Below are 14,434 nucleotides of genomic sequence, written 5' to 3' on the forward strand. Positions count from 1 at the left end.
TTGCCGATCCATTGGAGGACATCCATGGTCAAACCTTGAGGATCAAACTTCTTTTTCAATTGTGGCAGAAGAGCAAATACAGCACAAACTGGACGAGGCAACCTACAATAAACAAATATACGGAGAGATTTCAGAGAAATGGCACAAGCACAAAATGACATCATTGGAGCGTTGACAACAGCTCCTGAGTTCTCATACAGACTGGTGGGAATGTGCTTGCCAACATTCTCACCTACGCTTCTGTCCATAATTATGACCACATAGTGAGGAACACACTGCCAACGGAGACACACCCAACTTAACGAGAACCGAACCAGACGTTAACCAGCTATAACGAAACTTAACAAAGAAGAAGGCGTTTAAGCATCTACAGCTTTTCCTTACACTCAGATGCATCATGTTTCCAGTGAAGATCTTCCAGATCTTCAGTTCAGTCAGTACATGATTTAATGCAAGACACATTTCCCACTGAGGTCTCACAGCTGACAGGTACACATCAGAGCAAAACCCTAGCTCAGACTTCTAAGGTATTACCTGCAGGCTTTAGCGACTGATTTGAGTTGTTGATTATTTGAAAACTAGATGTTTGGATCTACTGGGTGCCTGCATAGGTCTTTCCACCTGACCAAAGTTAGTTATCAGGAAAAAAAAGACCTTAACCACAGAGGTGATCAACAAAGAGTACTTCCACTGCCTGTTGGACTCTCACTGGACAGGAAGAATTAAACCCAAATGCCTAATGTGGTGTCGTACTAGTGTGACGAGAGACACGACACTCGTCTTGTGCTGGTCAATGGTACAGTATCACTGTACCATTGTTTTATGAAGCTTCAACAAAAGGGGGCCTAGGACTGGCGGGGTACTTTTACAGTGGAATCAGACAAAATAGCACACCAAACAGCACCGACTTGTGCCATACTGTTCGGTGGAAATTCATTTTCTTGATTTAAAAAAAAACAAAAAGCAAACCGCTACATTCATGTCACAATCAGCTTTTGGCTGAGACTGTTCCAGGTGGATCTTGGTGGAATGCCCCTTTAACTTAACCTTTTATTATTAGTAGTTCAGGGGAGGCGTCGGAGGATGCTGCCATGGGCGGTTGCCCATGTCGACCATATCAGAAATTGCCACAAACTGCAGGTGTTTTGATGGTTCACCATTCCCATCATTATCACATATTCTCTGTAAATATTAATGTGCAGCAGTGAAAATTGCATTGCTGTGAAGGCATCAGATTCATTTCGACATACCCACAACTACAAGGGGTAACATTTTGGTTAATTGTGTATTACCTACACAATAAAGTACACATTACTTGATTGCATGTCTTATAATAACACGAAATGTACACAAGTTTTTATATTTTTTTTCTGTAAGTGGGGAGGTATTTTACTAAGTATCAAATATAACCAATTATTCTGTAATCAACTAGTAATTTATAATTTATTTATTGTTTATTATTATTTTTGCTTCAGTGAGGCGAAGGGGTATGCTGGTTCAGCATACTACATATAAAAAAACATACCCTTTCATAAACTACACTTTCTATTAAACATCTATTAAAACAGAACACCCCTTCACAAAAGTTAGTATGCTGTTTCTATAAAGTGTCCAAGTAGGACTTCCGGCATACTATAAGTATTGTTTAGGATAGGTATGCCAAACCGACAGAACAACGTCACTGAAACGTCGTTCTAAAGAGTAACGCTTTCCTGTCACTCTGTGTGTTGTGTGTGTGTGTGTGTGTGTGTGTGTGTGTGTGTTGTGTCTCAGCTGGTTCACAGCTCCAGCTGTGTTATGCTCTTAGTTTACTACAGGGCTGCTGATTGGCTGCTTACACTTAACACAGCAGAGTGGGTCTGCGGAATGTCACGGACCGTACCATTTCTGCCAGGCCGGGGGTGCTAGCTTAATACAAGGAATGCAGTGTTTTGCTTTAGCTTTTCGAAACCGATGATATGGCTAAAAATATTATATTAAGAATATAACTGACTTATTATCATCGTTATAATATGCTTAAAGTGCTGTAATAGGGAATACAGAAAAAACTTTTGCCTGAGTGGCACCCTCCAGATCAAGTTGACGGTTTGGCTCAAGATGGCTGGAGAGAAACAGTTATGAGGATCGCAGGGTTTTCTAATTTTTCATGGAAAATGAACCGCTCTGCGCTTTGAAGACGCTCCCTCTCGGTAACTGGGGATCCAGGTGAGATACATTCAAAGTCATTACCGCGTTTTCACTCTTCTAGACGACTTTTAGACCAGTAAAACCAACCCAAACTCTGCTCGGCTGTAGGGTTTTGACGACAGCCTTTAGGAAGCCTTCAGCAAAATTCTCTGTTTGCTTCGTATTTTGAGCACGAAGACCGGCTGAAACCCGCAACAACTCACTTAACGTGGTCGCCGTTGCGCCAAAACGCATATGCAATAACAAATGTGTGGAGAAGTTGTTCCTCGGCTGTGGAATAGGAGGTGTGCAGCTAATGTATAGCAGGCCTGAGGCTAAACTCTGCAGCTGTGCAGCGCTGGTAGACGTCATGCAGCCGGGGTTCCCTGCTGTAATGTTGCTGCGCAGACACAGAGCAGAGCTGAACCTTCAGTTTGATTAGTATCTGTCAATACTGCTGAGACCGCACAGCCAAATAACTCGGGCACAGTCAGATTGTATAGCTTGTTTCATTTCAATGAGAATAAATGCTGTTGCTAGGCGCCATTATCTGGCTTAAAATATTTTAGTTCTTTTAGCTTTACCCTGATGATGGCTACCTTCTTTCGGTGGAAGTTGGTGTTGTGCAGTGGAACCACCTGTGACAGCTAAAACTTCCGGTTTTATTGTTTTTAAATAAGGGTACACCGATAGGCAGTTTTCTGACCAACCAGGGATCTTCAAAAGGCCTGATCTGAATCTGATTTTTGCCCATAACGATTTACCGATTTGCCGATACCGCAGTGGTTAACGTCTGCTTGTTAACTGCTTACGAGGAGACGTGACATGCAAAACGGGACAGTGGCTGACTTTTTCAGACTTTGGTGGACATAGATGAGATTAGTAAATAAGATTGGTTTCTCACATCAATATCAGCCAATTGCCAAAAATTAAAGCTGCATTATGTAACTTTTATAAAAGAAATGTTAAATGTTTTTACATATTTGCTAAAACTGTCATTATGTTGTGAAAATATAGTATGAGAGTGATAATTTGTGAGAAAAAAGCCAGGTCCTCTGCATCTCCCATGTCGTTCTGCTGCCATCTACAGAAATGCATCGCCCCATTCAGAAACAACCAATCAGATTCAGGAGGAGGGTGTTGGCACTGTAAATCACTTTAGTGAAGATGCTTCTCACACCCTCCACCTTACTCTGTCTTTTTGTTAGGCTCATGGCAGAGTTTGTCAAGAATGCTAGGGCTAGCTAGCATAGCTGTCGATGACAGCGGATAGACAATTTTCCTGTAACATTAAACAGTTGTTTCCCTGCTGTTAACACATTTAATATCGCATAGACAAGTTTAATTGACAGCACTAAGACCCTCCTCCTGGTTCTGATTGGTTGCTTTTGAGTTGACATGTTCTTCATGTGCCGATTCCTGTTCTCTCAGACTACCCAGACTTCCTCCCACAGTCAAAAACAGATTTAACCTGATGGATGGATGATTTCATTTAGTTTAGCATTAGGTTTGGTTGTATCCTTTTTCTTGATTTATTTATTTTTTTTCCTCAGCAAAAATCTCAAATTTGTGGGAAAAGGTTAACAATAAAACAGTCTGGCAATAGCATCAATGATGCACAGTTTTTTCCCCATGTGAGGAATGTTGAGCTGAACTCCATAAAGCAGAATTCGGTTGACACAAAGCTCTAGTTTTTATCAACTTGCTAAGGTTCTGGAAAACTCAGCTCATCGATTTAAGGACAGTTTATTGTTACTTTTTTGTTTGTTTGTTTGTTTCCATAGTAACCGACAGTTAACGGCCTTGCTAAAGAACAAGTTCTTAACAATGGGTGCATTTTGTTATTCATGATTGTATGATGTCAGTAGCATTTTTTTTGTTTTTGCAAAACAACTCAAAATAATCATTCAGTAATATTTTTTGAAGACAGCAATTTTATTTTTGGTAGCATATGACATTTTGTCAGTCCCAACATCACTTCAAGTTTTTTTGGAATCCATCCAATCAACACTAAGGTGTGTATAAAGTATCATGATGCAAATGATAGTCATATTCTCACTAACATGAACAAGAAATAAACATGATTTTTTTTTTGTTGTGTTAATATGCAAATAGATTTTTTGATGGGTAGGACAGAGGTTTTTGAAGACTGCATTTGTCTCTAGATTCAGGTTCTACAACCTTCGAAGGATTGGACGTTTTGAAATTTGGCGGTCTAGACTTAAGATTTTATTTCCTGGATTTATCCCAGCACATGTCCTGTCACCTAGCAACTGTGACTGTGCTAAAGACAACCTGGTAAAAATGGAGTTAAAAATCCTGAGTTTTTTTATTGCTTATTTAACACTTTTTACAAAAAAATATAGTAAAACCATGTCTGCGTAAATCACATCTCTGATGTAATCAGTCTTCAGATGCGGCCCTTCAGGGATTCAACCCTTGAACTTGGTGCATTTCTGGCAATTAAATAAAAATTCTTCTTTGCAATTTTGAAATCCTATAGTCATTGTCGTCACCACCTACTGGTCAGGCATTGGCATTGTAAGGTGTTTGGATTAGGGGTGCACTAATTTATCGCCCAGCCGATTTATCGGTGCTGATTTCCCTAATTTTCAGAAATCTTTGATTGGCTGATTTTTTTTTTTCATGTGAAACCGATTTTATCAACTTCAGCAAAAGTATTTAAATCAACTACTTTCTTCTTCTGTTCTACTGTGAGAGAGGTTTGACTACCAGACCAGCCCACCAGATCATTCCTATGTGTTTGTAGTTAACAATAGCCACCCCACCTTTGGCAACTTGTCGACTTTCTTGCTATATTTAGCAACATTTCAGACAAACAAATTGATATCGGCCAATATCGGAATCGGCAAGTTAGGATTTTTAATATATCGGTAATTGGGGATCGGCCAGAAACCTGCAATCGGTGCACCCCTTGTTTGGATGTTTTATGAATGCAGATTTTCACACAAATTGAATAAAAAACATTTGTTTGAAAAACTATAGAGTAGTTGTACTGTGGGATTGTGTCTAACAATATGTCTACCCAGTTTTAACCAGAGTAAATACTGTGTTTTTGGTTTCATCAATCCGAAAATGGACACATGACACACAAATGGATTATAGCAAGTTGGTGAAGAATGAATGTAAAGTCTAAGATAAATATTGCATAATCAGATCAGAGCAGCAGCATCAGTGTAAAAATTACTAAAGAGTAGAGGTGTGCCAATCGAATTGTTACCGATCACAGTCGACCGATTTCTGTGAAAAAGTATATGATCAGGGATCGCCGATCAACATCTTTTATTGCCGATCACTAAAACCGATCACTAGCATCTCACTTCGCAGCCTGCCTTGTGCATCTTCTCTCCTCTTTCCTTGACACTGCGCAAGCGCGCGGCAACACATCCTAAGCAATATGGTGAGGAACTATAACGGGAAAAAACGACGCCAGAGCGACCAGACAGCAGGTCAAGCAGTGCACAACTACCAACACTCCCCAGATAAGTAAGATGGCCAGAAAGCTAAACAAAATAACCCGAAAAATAATTTAAATCAACGAGCTAGCGGTGTAAGGGGCTGTTGAACTGCCGCTACGCACTACTGATAGCAATATTTCACAGATGTAGTGCCGTTTCTGCTCCACCTCATACTGCACCTCTACTTAAAGCTGCAGCATGTAACTTAAACAAAAAAAAGGATTTTACATATGTATTAAAACTTTCGCTATGACCTAACATAAAACAGTTAATTTCTGAAAAATTATCGATCTCCTCTGCCTCCTCCTGGCATTTTGCAGAATTACTCCGCTCGGTCAGAAACAGCCAATCAGAACCAGCATTAATAAGCTAGCCATGCTCTCAGGACGTTTTGATTTAGTAACTCAGGATTGTTTATTTTGGTGCAACTTACATTTGACTTTGAATGAATGTGCCCTTTCGTAGTTGACATTATTTTATGTAGGCAGATTTATTTGACTCATGTAATTTAGAGTAGTGAGAACCTTACTGTTAGATATTATTTTACTGATTTAAAGTTTTCACTTGTCCTTTTGACTGAATAGCTGCTGTATTGTGCCTGCAAATATTTTGCATGTTTTACATCTCAATTCGGTAAATTTCTTGGCAGATCCTTTTTCCAATTTACCAGTTCACATAGTAGCATTTATACCTAAAGTGAAAAATTAACTGCCAATCCTGGTGATTGGATGTGATTGGAATCGGCTGCAAAATACCTGATCGGAGCATCCCTAATAAAGAGTTGATTCTTGATCAATTCTAGTCTTAAAACTTTCCATTATTGAGTGGACAAACAAATTTACCAGCAATAATCTACTCTGCTTCAATAAACCATGAATAAAGTAGTTCTAATATTTTTGTAATAAAATCTTAAAGTTAGTGGGTAGGATAGTCTTTCCAAATGTTGCACCTCATATTCAGGAAGAACAGCTTGTTCTTTGTCCGTGTCTTAGAGTAAGACTGAGCTCTTTAGCATACCAATAACTCTGTAGTGTGCATGAAGGTTTGATACGTATTCTCTGTCCATTTGCCCGTCCGCCTCACCACAAGGCTTGTGTGAAGGGAATTCTGTCTGTCCATCAGGGTCTTCCGGGTTCAGCTACAGACGAGGGCAGCTCAGAGTTTTGTGACTGCCCTGTCTGTGGGCACAGACAGCTTTGATAGAACTTGCATTACACCACAACGCCATCTGACAAAACATCACGTCTTTACCGCTGTAGTTAGTCCAACTAACTCTAACAGCAGGAACAGTTGAAAGTAGTTTCTTTGGACAGACTCATTATGCATGGTTCTGGCCTTTGAGGTGTTCTTGGAAGCAGGTGTTCCTGGAACTTCTGACACGTTCCTCAATGCTTTGGATCATTTCATTGCCTTAAAATCACAGTTAGTTTGGCCTGGGGGGAAAGTTGGCTGCCCCCCCTTAGTGTGGTGTTGATTGTGTGGGAGCTCCAGCCATGTCCCAGAGAGGTGGGCTTCCGCTCAAACTGTCACACCCACTCAACACAAACGCAATTATTTCTACATGTACGCTCGCCCACATGCACTAACACAAATAATCCAAAGCTGAAGGTCACACAAACACAGGTTGCTATTGCATCAATGTCGCCTGGCTACTTTAACACTGGATACAGTCTTGATTTAATAAAGTCAATTATTCAATAGCCATTCCATCTTATGAAGTCCTTTTTGTCAAGACATCTTGTTTTCTATCGAAACATTGCAACTTGATGTCATGCACGCAAGATCCTCCCCTCCAGCTTTCTGCTGGAGGGCAAAAAACTGCTGGCCGACAATCACTACCATTGGTGTAAGCTGGCAAATTGTCAATATAATGCTCTAAATATATATTTTTAAGGTTTTGCTGGCTTTGGTGGTCTTTATTTGAAAATAGTTAAGCATGCAGGAAGACATGCGGCAAGTGTCTCCAGGCCGGGAATCAAACCTGCGACCACCAGCATGAGGACTAAGGCCTCAATACGTGGATTGTGCTTTGCCCCTGCGCCACCACAGCATCCCACGCTCTAAAGCTTAAACGTATGTGTGATACATAAAAGACAAAGGGACGTTGTGCTTTGCTACTAATTGTCAACACTACGACAACTAGATAACAAGGTCCACAGGTATCACATGTAACCAGTCAGAAATATATGTATATATACACACACAGATGAAGAGGACTGTAGGTCAGTTATGCTAGCTAGACTTTGACAAACTGATAGATGTGCTGTGGAATTCAGTAAGTTTCGGTACAGTTAAAATTTTTAACTAAATTGTTCTACCATGGCCAGTAAAAGAATAGTCTTTTTGCCCTCCAGCTTTGTGCCGCAATTTCTATATGTAAATGCTGAGATAGGACATGTTTTTCAAAACAAACAAAAAAAATAAAATGCATAAATGCAAAATCACATATTCTTGGTGCAAAAATTCCCTTGCGTTACTTTTGCTCTTTTTTTGTGACTCTTTGTTGGGCCCACACAGTTTTTCTTCTCCAGATTTGTTATTTGCTGACTAAGAACAGCTCTCAAGCTTATAGATGAGTCAGTGTGAGGAACACCCTCCTTTAACCCCCCTCCTTTGTCCACACATCAAACAGAGCTGGGTTAGCCTTTGACAGCCCCCCAACCCCAATCCACTTTATCACACAGCCCACTGTGGGAAACGTCTCGCTCTTTAAAGGTTCATCGCAAACTGGCGATCACAGTAAAGGAGAATTACGTGGCGAGATAGGATCTGTCTGCGTATTATGAGCGAGGGTCTGACATGCAGGGCCGGCATCCAGTGTAAACACATGTCAGCGTGACTGGAGCGTTTAGCTTGAGCCGCTGAGAGGCTCTGGTGCGGTTTCACATGTGGCTGGATGCGGAGGGGTAGGGAGCCGGCGCAGGAAACTGAGATGCTTGTCTAACATTTCCGCTCAGTCATAACCGAGATCGTCTTACCATAACACACACAGACCCACCGGGTTCTTGGACCCCGGCGCCACTCGTTGCAGAAAAAAAACGAAAAAAACCCTTTTGAAGTCAGACAAGCTTTTTGACAAAATCTTCAACCTAATAGAAATCCACAAACTGGATGTAATAGCGGCCAAACTTTCAGCCGGTCGTTCTGCATGATTTAGCCTTCAGCTTGGACCGTGAAGCTGATAATTTCATTTCCTGATCTATATCTTGGCGTGCTCTCATTGTGGAGTGCCACGTAAAAGTATTGACAGACAGTAGGTCATTCCTGTAAATTTGAGGAATCCATATTAGTCTATAAAACATATGGTTTTATAGATTAAAAATTTGGAAAACATGGTGATCATATGTATCCAGTTCCCTTAACTTGACTCCACGGAATAAAATTCAGAGCTTTCCATTGGCGTGAGAAGTCAACTGAATCAACTTGTGTGTAATTTATTCAGAGAAGCAGCCTAGCTCAGGTGGAGGTGGAGGTGTATAAATGCTAAACCAAAGCCTCATTTCCCTTCCCTCAATTGTGTTCTGTGTATGAAATGAATGCATCACAAATTTCCACATAATGCTATCAATTTTGGTATGAGATGTACCACACAGGCACATCACCAACCAGGCAACTATCATGTGTTTTCCTAAAAACACTTACATGGCGGCTAAATTAAGGGAATTTCTGGATGAAAACCTAAAGCGCTCCAACAAAACGAAAGTCGAAAAGCCAATTTAGCCCTCTTTTTTTTTTTTTTAAAGCTTTAGATGAATTTATGCGAAGTGCTGCCCAAAGAATTCAAGAGGAGCAGAGTGAGGAACAAGGAAAGTGCATCTCCAGCTTCAATAATAAATGTGGAACATATTGTGGATGGAAAAGGGAAGGATGTGGTTCGGTAATAGTCGGCTGAACGTTTCTTTCTCTGCTAAATTGTCGGGTCTTACTGCATTCATTTCTAAGACAAGTTAATGAAAGTTACATGTGAAGCCTAACGACGGACTTTTACAGGACTTTGAGGCTCCGGGCAGCGAAGGTGTGTTATGTTGGGCTGCTGAGCATTAGCGTCGTTCCTGGCCGTTTTCCACCTCTTGCAAAGCATTAGTGTGAGATTTACAATGTCGTTGTGTGGCTGGAACATAGGAGGTATGATGATACTGCAGGTTGGAAGCTATACGATTTGTTTCAAAAGGCAGTAGAAAGAAAACACTGCCTCAGTGCTCTTGAGCAGGAACCTCGAAGCGGCTAACAGATGCTGCCGTGGTTTCGCCTATCAGTTTCGGGGAACTCACAGTCTTCCTTGTAAAGCACCAGCTGAGTGATTAAAGCCTTTAAAAATGGAAGTTGTGTTCTCTTTCAGTCATGAAGAAGTGACCTGCTCTTACTATAGGATGTTGTATTCAGGGGCTTTCTGTGGTTTATTTTTTTGAAGAGGAACTTTCAAATACACGCTCACAGCAGTTAGTGGAACTTGATTCTTTTTTTTTTTTCCTTGGCAGGGTCTTTTTATTATCTTAAAAAGTTTACAATCTCTAAACACATTGTTTAGAGATTGCATTCATTAATAGTTAATGGTGAGCTATGACGATAAATGTAAACTTCATGAGGCGATTTTGCCCTTAGTGTGTGTTTTGGATTTTGAAAAAGCTAAAAGGTAGAACAACATTCCAGTAGAATTATTGTATACATGAAAAGTAAAGTACAGCCTTTGCTCTAGACGTCATAAAGTTTGTGATTGTATAATTCATGTTAAATGCTTTTTCCTTCATATAGACTGTTTGCTAATTTATGTCTGGCAGCCTTAGTTTGTCAATTAGCAGCTGACACCAGGGGAACTCAAAGTCATTTTGGGGCTCTGTGTGTTTCTCTGAGTGGAGCTCGTGAATTCGAAACCCAAACCCCACGCTTTGTCGCTCCCCCGAGGCTCCGCCCACTCCAGCTTCGCACGCTGCGGCACGCGTTCCAAGAGCAGCAGAGAGTTGTTCACTTTCACCCCCCCCTCCCCCCCCACATCATTTAGCTGCCTCTCTAACACAGTCTCAACAACCCCCCCCCACACCCCAGTTCATCTCTGTTGCTCTGCCCACCGTCTCATCAGACTCTCATCTCCCCATGCATCCTCTCTCTTCCAGACACATTTGCCCCCCCCCACACCACCACACACCCCTCCCTCCTATCCCAGCTATGATTTAGGCGTCAGGGTTGCTCCCACTCTCTCCCAGCCCTGGATCAGGTTACCCTGCCATTACTCAGTCGTTCCCCCGGCGAGGGCGCTCCATGTCAGGCGGTGCGGAGCCTGTTTGCTCGCCTCTCCAGAACCTGCAGACTGGCTGAGCCCAACCACAGACGCCCCTGGTCAGTGGAGCCCCTCCAGCCGTGGCACAGGCTCCCTGGAAAATAATCTGCAGAGGCATTTTAGGGCTGTGTTTTCAATTTTCGCTGGGGTTAAGGTGAAATGCGGCACTTGGAGCGTTTAAAAGACCAGACTTAAGAAGATGCTGCAGTTACAAAGTCTTGCCTTTTCTCCTTGTACCAACTCCCCACCACCCCCTAAAGAACCAAGATGCCAAGACGGTTGGTATGGCTGCGAGCCGCACAACAAGGCCAGCTCCCTGCCTATACCGCTGATTTGTGGGCCTCATCGTTTTACGGTTATGTAATGTGGGTTCTTTGATGACTTAAACAGCGTGTTAAACCTTCCTCTGCCCTGTTTCTATAAAAGTGAGTGATGCGAGGCCCTGCTGTCCTGTCACACCCAACGCCCATCATGCTCAGCATCACATCGAAGTGGAGTATGACTCTGCAGAAATCCCTCCCACCCCCGCCGTCCCCAGTTGGGATGCGTCACTTTATTACGGCACATTGAGAGAAACGGCTATGTTGAAAGAGGATTTTTGAATCCTATGATAAACTTTCTTGATCATCATAAATTAGACAGAGAAACAACAGCATCTATCTCTTTCTAAGCCTGTTGTGCTCTCTTGTGGAACCATAGCTCCTGCTCTCTGCTATCAACGAGCCGTCAGCGTCGCTGATTTATTCCGGTCGGACATCCAGACGTCCCATCTGAGGAGAGGTAGCAAGGCCCGTTCAGGCCAGGCTAACTCGTTCGAATGGAAGGAGGGGGCTCCGATGTGGGCCAGCTGCTATGTGGCTCATCTTATGGTTCATTTTACAGTAATGAGACAGTCAGGGCTGGAGAGCAGAGCTGTTGTGGAGGGACAGTCGGCTCCGCAGCCCAAGGGCCCGTGGGCCTGGCACTGACAGAACAACAGAGCTGACAGCTTGTTTACTGCTGTATGTACAGGAGGGGATTTAATTTGGCCCAAATGCAGGTTTGGAGGGAACTCCTCTACTTGCTGATGCTCAGATTTTAAAAAAGGAATATTCCAAAAGGATTTCTGGTGTTTGTTTTTTTACTCAAAAGTTTGAATAATAAACTGAACTTGACTACGTTGCTCAATAACAAAACCATTGTGCAGTCAAAACTCAGAAAGGTTTGTTGTAAATTGATGCTGAAAGCGGAAACATCTTGATAAATATCAGTTATTGAATCGTGAATTGATAGTTTTTCAGTTATGTTAGGCATAGCTTTAAAAATATTTGTCCATTATTGTCACCAAATAACATGCCAGGGTTTGAACATTTGACTTGTGTGGTGGTGTCATGTGCAGCACCTGTCGTGTTTGATCCTTTATGTTCTGTGCGTTGTGGAAACAGTTGACTGGTGCCTTTTCTGACTGTTTCAACCATAACATGATATACATGGTGTGCAACTCTGTACTGCTATGGAGAACAGATATGCTTCCACATCAGTATGGTGACGATAAAAAAAACTGGTATGTATAAGAATTTTGACATTTTTCTTTTTACAAGTTTAAAATCTTTCAAAGGCAAGTTAAAGTTCAAGGTAATAACCGTGTTTCCATCAGTGTTGTTTTTAAAGTATCACATTATAAGTGGTTGATTGAAGCGGCACAACTTCAGATAACTTCCTCAGTTTTGCATAAATGTTTTTACATTCGCTCGAGGTATTTTTCAAAAAAAGAGCTAACGTGTTACAGGAGAGTTGCAAGCACATTTGCCGAATAAGTTCTAACGTAGCGAACATTTACCTCACATGACTGATCAGCTGTTTCTGCTGCGTCTTCTTGGATGTAACTTTGCCAATGCTAGCTGATATGACAGAACAATTACAACTTGGCCGATTCCTGAAAGCCTCTCTTCATTTTTCCTAGATGTGCGGGCCATGCTAATTTGCAACCTCTACTTCCTGTTTTATAGTACAGCCATATCTAACATCAACTGGTGTACTGGTGTAGTCTGACTGATTCACTCCAAACCAGTAGATGGAGACACACTTGTAATTTGCATGTTTTTGTGACATTTTAGCTCAAACTTAGCTCAAAATTTGCATGTCAGTTGAATGGAAACGCACCTTGACTCATTAAATATGCGACTTCTAGGTCACCTCTAACAATACATCACTGTAGGTTAGGACTCCAAACCTGTACGTTTTGTTTAGACCTATTTCACCACATGGAGATTTGAAAATTTTCTTTTAATACTTTCTAGCACTTACTTTTTCTCTTTTACAGTAAAACATGCATTGCTGCTTCAGTCTGTCCCTCACATACCGGCTTCCTTTCACTTTTGGTTAAATGAGATTCAAATTGAGATTATTCTGTGACAGTAGTCGGTCTAAACTCAGGTTGCCATCTCTGTTGTAGGATACATTCAATCATCCATCTGTCCATCCACTGCCCTTTTTTGCACACTAAAACCATTTTCAGATCATAGTTTTGACTACCTATCAGGGTGAATCAGTCACCTAATTATGTTTAGTTGACTTGAATCCCCCATTCCACGTCAGGACCTTTCTATTGACCCCGAGTTGTAAAGAACATGGAATGAAACGGTGAACTGAAAGAGAATGAGTCTTTTTCTGAGGGACCTGGTGCTGCATGATGCAGTCTGCACACCGGAGACCCAGTTTGACCCCCTAAGCCCTCTGTCGTCCTCAAGAGACGGCAGAGGGCTGTCTCTTGCAGGTCATTGTTTCATTGCTTCTCATGACCTGAAAAGTCTCTTGCATCTTTTGAGGAAGTCGTTTCTTTATGTGCACTTAATGTTATCAATCCGTGGCTATATCTACATATTTACAGAGATAAAGAAAAACATTCTCACTCTGACCGGTATGAAACCTTGGCACAGCTTTTTGAGAGATCTAAGACTGATACTACACAATTGTAATCCATTATTTGGTTGGTTTCAGAGCACAGATTGCAATAGTTCAGCATGTACCTGTCAGTACTAAATGATTGCCTATTTCCTGCTCGCTCTGGGGGGGCGGGTTGGTGTAGAGTAATGGTAAGCAGCTGCTTCATCTGGACCGTACCTTTCCTTCTCTTTCCTTTCCTTTTTTTTTTTTCTCAGCCTGCTGTTCTCGAGCCAGCATGCTTGCCAAAACGCCTACAATTCCTCAAGATTTACGCTGCCTGTTGAAGATACCAACCGCCGTAGGTGGCGTGTAATCACGACGGAGCGAGAGCAAAAGCTCAATCCACTTTGATGGGCGGTGTAACTTGCGTTGGGGCGTTGGACAAGGCCTCGCGAGCAAAAAAGAAAGCAGCATTGTCCGGCAGGCTCGCTCAACGCCTACTGCTTATGACAATCCTTTCTCATTCCTTCTGCTGTGGCTTTCCTCTGTGATTAGCTAAATGCCCCCATCGATCCCACCAAGTTGAGGCACCCGAAGCGAGGGAGCCATATTTATTACACAGTGAGTGGAGCGTACAGGATGTTGCACT

General features: G+C 42.0%; 1 protein-coding gene across 2 annotated transcripts in view; it reads left to right on the forward strand.

Moving 5' to 3' along the window:
• The first annotated feature begins 2,064 nt into the window (after window positions 1–2,064).
• The window catches only part of znf438 (zinc finger protein 438), a 47,729-nt gene continuing 35,359 nt past the window's right edge, over window positions 2,065–14,434 (forward strand). For both annotated transcript variants that reach the window (XM_008438427.2, XM_008438428.2), the window contains exon 1: window positions 2,065–2,205. The gene's annotated coding sequence lies outside the window, so the exon portion shown is untranslated. The remainder of the gene's footprint in view (window positions 2,206–14,434) is intronic.

The sequence above is a fragment of the Poecilia reticulata genome, linkage group LG20 (assembly GCF_000633615.1).
Source record: "Poecilia reticulata strain Guanapo linkage group LG20, Guppy_female_1.0+MT, whole genome shotgun sequence".
Classification (NCBI taxonomy): domain Eukaryota; kingdom Metazoa; phylum Chordata; class Actinopteri; order Cyprinodontiformes; family Poeciliidae; genus Poecilia; species Poecilia reticulata.